This window comes from Dioscorea cayenensis, chromosome 18 (assembly GCF_009730915.1).
Source record: "Dioscorea cayenensis subsp. rotundata cultivar TDr96_F1 chromosome 18, TDr96_F1_v2_PseudoChromosome.rev07_lg8_w22 25.fasta, whole genome shotgun sequence".
NCBI lineage: Eukaryota > Viridiplantae > Streptophyta > Magnoliopsida > Dioscoreales > Dioscoreaceae > Dioscorea > Dioscorea cayenensis.
The window spans coordinates 10,554,890-10,561,738 of NC_052488.1; the positions used below are offsets into that span (position 1 = coordinate 10,554,890).

A 6,849-nucleotide genomic window follows, 5' to 3' on the forward strand; every position below is an offset into this window, starting at 1 on the left:
TAACTCAAACGGGCACACGTTCACATCGTGGATCACTTGCTTCTTCAATGATAGACAAGTTGGTGGAGCTTTTGTTCTATGTGCATAAGTTGGAATGCTCGAGTGTGACTGCCCTTGTGCCCCTCCAAATGGATGTGCCAACTCGAATACGAGGAGGTTGGCACACACTCTAGCATCTCACACCCGACCTATGTCTTCGCGTTTGAACTTTAGAAATATTTCCGCCAAAATTGGTGCATTATGATCCACATTGGCTTCTTTCTTTCATAATTGGCCTTACAACCCTACCTGCACGAAAGTAACATAAAAACACACATATTAGTGTAAAAACCCGAGAAAAGTAATGCTCAAAATAAGGAAAGAACACTTCGCATTCATATCACACAAGCACTTATCAATCACCATAGATTTTAGTCTATTGATTAATAAAAATGAAGTAATATAAGCCTCTCGCTTTTCCCTGAGGAATACGTCTGATAAGTGCTTGTGTATAAGTAATACTAAGTATTCTTTTCTTACATTGAGCATTACTTTTCTCATATTTTATCACTTATGCATGTGTATTTGTGTTTTTTTGTGCATTTAGGGTTATGGAGACAAGTATGAAAGAAAGAAACCAAAAGTAGTTCGTGGACGCAATTCGTTGATGAAATCTTAGAGTGAACAAATGTGAAGACACAAGTTGTACGTGAAGACATGTGAGTATGTGCCAACCTCCATTGTGTTCAAGTGAACATGCAAATTGGAGGGGCACAAAGGAAGTCATGCTCATGTGTTCTGACTTGTTCAACACAAGCAACACCTTCGTCAGTGTGCCTTTTTATTGAAGATGAACGCGATCTACTGCATGGATGTGCGCCCATTCATGTGGCCTCGATGAAAAGTGTGGATTCGGAAACATTTTGGCTGAGTATTGTAGTAGCTCACTGTAGCAAAATACTGTAGCAGTTACTATTCACAGCTCACAAACTCAATTTCTAGAAACTCACACGGCGTGCGGAAATTCCACATGCCCATGTGGATGACTGATTCCAGCCCTATTTAAGTCACGATTTCAACCATTTTAAGGGAGCTCTTTCCTATCTTTTCCCCATCTTTGGAGACGCTCGTGGCTAGGGTTTGGAGAGGCTTTGGCATAGTTTGGGAGTGGTTCTATGTCCTTCAACATCGCGTTCCTTCAGATGATAGTTATTGGGGAAGCTTTTGTCAGCGTCGATTCAGCGTGATGTGCCCTAGGCTTGACGAGGGAACCCTAGGAGAAGACGAGACTACTCCACAAGACCATCAATACGGACTACAAGGAGGTTTTACTTATGGATTGCATGTTTTTACATTTGATTTCATTATTGATCGTATCTTGCTCCATGGAGAGGTAAACCACTAGTGGGTGCTTGGACTTGTAAACCCTAGGATGATATTATTTCATTCACCTTTTATTATGTTCCATTAATTGATGTTTTTAATTGAGTTCCAATCTTGAATGCTTGTTGAATTGATTTTCCCTTAGAGTGAAACTAGGGTTGAGAATCTACATTGGTAATCTTTGTGAGTGTGTGATACACTGATAAGTGCTTGTGCGATATGAATACGATTGTTCTTTCCTTATGATGAGCATTACTTTTATCAGGTTTTAACGCTAATATGTGTATATTTATGTTACTTTCATGCAGAAAGGATTGTGAGGCCGAATATTAGAGAAAGAAGGCAATGTGGATCGTAAATGCACCATTTGGGGGAAATTTTGACAAGGTTCAAACGTGAAGACATAATTCAGGCTCGAAATGTGGGAATGTGTGCTAACCTCCTCGTATTCAAGTTAGCACAATAATTTGGAGAAGCACAAGGGCAGCCACATTTAAGCAATCCGGCTTGTGCATGTATAGCAAGGTCTCCACCAACATGTCCGTTATTGAAGAAGCAAAGCGATCTACGACGTAAATGTGTGCCCATTTACGTTATCTCGATGAAAGCATAGATTCGGGAGTGTTTCGGGCTGGTACTGTGGCAGGGCACAGTAGTAAACAATGTAGCAAAACACTATAGTAGGTAATATTCACATCCGGCTGAAGAAGAATGAAAACAGAGAATCCACATGGGCGTGCGTTAATTTCACATGCCCGTGTGAAAAATCCACAGGGGCGCCAACATCGGCATGTGGATTCCCGAATCCAGCCCTTTAAAAGCCAATTTCAGCCGTGATTTCAGCATTCTTTTCTCCATCTTTTCCCCAGCTTGAGAGAGGGCTTCGGCTAGGGTTTTGAGGGGTATAGGTTAGGGATTGAGAGAAGTTCTACGGCTCTGACATCGCGCTCTATTTGGAAGAAGGTTAGTGGGAGAGCTTTAGTCGGCATCGATCCGACGAGGTGTATCCTAGGCCGGACAAAGGGACCCTTAGACGAGAAGAGAACTCTCCACAAGACCATCGCCACGACTATCGAGGGGGTTTTCTATGGATTTTTTGTTTTTACATTTGATTTCATTGATTGTAATTAGCTCCATGGAGAGCTAAACCCCCTAGTGGGTACTTGGGTATTTGTAAACCCTATAATGTATTCGTTTCATTGAACATCTTTATTATGCTTTCAATTAATTGTTGTTTTATTTGAGTTCCAATCTTGAATGCTGGACTGTATGAATACTCCCTTAGAGTGATACTAGGTTTGAGAGTTCTTGTTGGTAACCCTTGTGAGTGAGTGACACACCATGAGAGTTAGACAAAGCTAGATTGGAGAGGGTTAAGAGGGTGAGTCGAGAGGTAGCGGAGCATTCCCTGTCCCCTCCGGTGTGATTTATTCTACCTCAATTTCCTCAAGCTCTTTGAGGTCATAGTAGAGTGAATGGGCTAAAGGATGACCTTCCGCTGGGGCATAGTTACTAGTGTAACGGAGTGAAGTGTTGAACTGATTTAAGCACCTAGGGCTTAATTGGTTCTAGCGACCTTCCACCAGGACCAAAGGGTTAGGTCTACATCTAGGAAGAGGATTTATCACTTGGAATCCTTAGAACTCATTGTTATTCTATACGAGTGCGAGGTTAAGAGGTTATTCAATCTCTTCTCTGGGACATGTATAGAGTTAGACATGGTTGACCTTAGATTTGGGACCATGTATTTAAGGATCTCCACGACTCATTATTGGATCAGTTAGAAAGTATAATAGAGGGTTCTTGCACTTGAAACGATTGTCCTAGGCGGAACAATATCCGGGTACCCCATTTATATCGATTGCCTTACCTTCTCCTTTACTTGTGCTCTCTTTCTTGTTATTTTACTTTTGTTATTTCACATCTTGTCACACATATCACTATTTATTTTTCACTTAGTTAAGAAACAATTTAAGTGTTTTTATTCCCTACTCCCTGTGGATACGATACCCCAGTCATCTGGGATTTTATTAGTTCGATAAACCCGTGCACTTGCGGGACATATGCAAGGGCCGTTTGTCATGTTTTTGGCGCTGTTGCCAGGGAGTAGGCGTTTAGAGATACTTTGCACTTTGTTTTCTTAGCTATTCATTCATTCATTCTATTTCATTTCTTCTTATTCTATCATCGTTTTGATTTCTTTTGCTTTCTTTATTGTGCAGCTCCAAGTTATGACATGAGGGAACCCCTCAAAATTGATTAAAGGAGATCCCAAGCTTGAACGTACACTTAGAAGAAAAGGGAAAGTACCTATGCAAGAACCGTCTAATCTAGCTGATTTGGAAGTAGGAGAATCTGAAAAGATGACAAAACTGAATGAGCAACTGTGGACATTATCTGATTATGCCAGACCTTCAGTATTGGGGACACAATTGATTATTGTGTGTCCCCCGATTACTGCTCAGAACTTTGAGCTAAAGCCAGCATTCATCTACATGTTGCAGCAATCCACACAGTTCAATTGTTTGGCCAATGAGGATCCAAATAGTAATATAGAGAACTTTCTTGAGATGTGTGATATGCTTAAGATAAACGAGTTGACGGATGATGCCATCAAGTTGAGAGCCTTCCCATTTTTCATAAAAGGGAGAGTGAAGCAGTGGCTACACTCATTACCTAGAGCATCGATTACTACATGGGAGGAGATGGTAGAAGCTCTTTTGGCCCGTTATTTCCCTCCCAGAAAATCTGAAAAGCTTAGGAATGAGATCTCGTCCTTTGTACAGTCGGAATTGGAGTCTCTATTTGAGACATGGGAAAGGTTCAAGGAGCTCCTGAAAAAGTGCCCGCAACACGGATTCCCGGAGTGGATGATTGTTTAGACCTTTTACAACGGGTTGAATCCGAGTACAAGGCAACTCTTGGATGCGGCAGCAGGAGGTACCTTAGGTAGCAAGATCCCCGGTGAGGCCCGTCAACTAATTACAGAAATGGGGTTAAATAGCTACCAATGGAATACTAGGGAGAAGAAAAACGTGGCCGGGCTCCATGAGATAGATGCAGTGACTTCATTGGCGGCTCAAGTGGAATCATTGAGTAAGAAGTTAGATATTCTAACTTCGAATAGTGTGGTGGCCTTGACTACTTGCACCGGATGTGGTGGAGGACATGCTCCCTCCGATTGCCGATCTCTATTGGTGATGCATCTTCAGTTGAGAATGTCGATTTTGTTGGTAATGCAATGAGGAACTAACGGAATCCATATAGCAACACCTACAATCCTAGTTGGAAGAATCATCCTAATTTTTCGTGGAGCAACCAAGGTTCACAAAAGGCCATAGGGCTACCGGGTTTCCAACAACAACAAGCCCCAAACATGGAAAACCGAGTTTCAGGTTTGGAGACCCGAATGACCGATTTGGAGAACGCCTTGACTAGGTTTGTGCAATCATCAGATACATGGTTTAAATCAGTGGAGGCTACACTTCACAACAACACCGCCTTTTTGCACAATCTTGAAAATCAAGTGTGGTAGATTGCGAAGTCTCTATCGGAAAGGCCACAAGGAAGCTTGCCGAGTAATACCGAGACCAATCCTAGAGAGCATGTGAAGGTGATCACTTTGAGAAGTGGTCGTGAAGTGGAAGGTAGACTTCCGAGTGAGAAACCCAATGAACATACACCCGAGGTCATAGAGGTGGAGGAGTGAGTAAGCAAAGAGAAGGAGGTGGTAACCCCACCTTTCAAGCCAAGAATCCCTTATCCCTCTAGATTGAAGAATGACCAAGGGGATGAATAGTACAGGAAGTTCCTGAGTTTATTCAAGCAACTCCACATCAATATTCCTTTTGTTGAGACATTGGCCCAAATGCCTAAGTATGCAAAATTCTTGAAGGACTTGTTGACTAACAAGAGGAAGTTGGAGGAGGATGCTTTAGTGATCTTAGATGCGACTTGCTTGGCGGTATTACAAAAGAACATGCAGAATAAGAAGAAAGGCCCAGGAAGCTTCATCATTCTGTGTAATATTGGCAATTTGGGTGTTGAAATGGCATTGGCGGACTCAAGGGCCAGTATCAATGTCATGCCATACACCTTCTTTCAGAAGCTAGGCTTGGGCGAGCCTAGACCCACTCAGACGACTTTGCAATTGGGGGATCAAACAGTGAGACATCCGATGGATATCATCGAAGATGTGCTTGTCAAGGTGGACAAGTATATTTTCCCTGTAAATTTTGTGGTGCTAGACGTCGACGAAGATGCGGATGTACCTTTGATATTTGAGAGACCGTTCTTGCGGACTTCTAAGGCATTGATTGACATAGACGGTGGGGAGCTAACATTAAGAGTTGGAGATGACAAGCTCATATACCGCCTTGCTGAAGCCATACGACATTCTCTTGATTTCTATGATATTTTGTATTTTCTAGGCACTACTGATGAGATTGTTGATGAATACATGCAGAAAATGTTTAATCTAGGCTCATACGAGGGTTTGTTCGACCAAGAGATGGAAAATGAAGAAGTTATGATGCTTGGTTCGATTGAAGAAGTACCATCTACTCTGGGGATACTGAAGAAGATGCTCCAAAAGATGAAGAGGGTGAGGAGACGCCACCAGAAACACTCCAAGGCTATTGGAGACGCGTGTGAACCAAACAAATTGGATACACCATTACTAGGTGGTCCCAAGCCCGATAACTCCCCCTCTACATTCACGAGACTTTGTTCATCATGCTTTCAGGCTATGGGCAAGAGGACAACCTTCATCTATGAAGCCCCATGAGGTAAAACAAGGTACGTCAAGCTTAGTGACGTAAAACAAGCGCTTCTCGGGAGGCAACCCAAGTGTTTACTGATTTTTAGATGCTTTTGCTGTGTTTTCATGTGGATTTGGTGAAGTTTTGGTCGTTTGAGATAGTTTCTCATGTCTTTCACTGGTATAGTTTGCATAATAGGGCAGGCTCTGAGTGTGTAAATATGTTCAGGAATTTTCTGCAGAGCCTGCAGAGTTTTTAAGGCATCCAGGGAAAACACATGGGCGTGTGGAATTTCCACATGCTCGTGGATCTATATTGGGAGCTCATCCAAAGAAGGCATAGGGGCGTGGACTCGCCCCTGTGAGCAACCTAAGTGACTTTTGAACGCCCGTGGGTAATTTTTGCACGGGCGTGTGTTTTCCTGCAGACACTTAGCAACTTATCCCGAGAGTACACAGGGGCGTGGACTCGCCCCTGTGGATGAACTTGTGAAAAATGCACTGGCATGGGTAATTTTCGCACGCCCATACGAAACTATACAGAAGAGCCCTCTCCATTCCGAGAAGGCACAAGGGCGTGCGCTTGCCCTTGTGAGTTGGGCCTGTGAATGTCCACGCCCGTGCGGAACACTTAGTGATTTTTCTCGCTTGGACAGAGAAGCCACAGGGGCGTGCGGCCCGGGTATACCCCATTGACCCGGGTATTATGAAACCCGGTGTTAACCTGG

The 6,849-nt window shown here is 43.1% G+C and overlaps 1 non-coding gene across 1 annotated transcript; it reads right to left on the reverse strand.

Moving 5' to 3' along the window:
• Window positions 1–4,115: 4,115 nt before the first annotated feature.
• LOC120283217 lies at window positions 4,116–4,222 on the reverse strand. The gene has a single exon (XR_005543212.1). It is a non-coding gene; the product is annotated as a small nucleolar RNA R71 (small nucleolar RNA).
• Window positions 4,223–6,849: the final 2,627 nt, after the last annotated feature.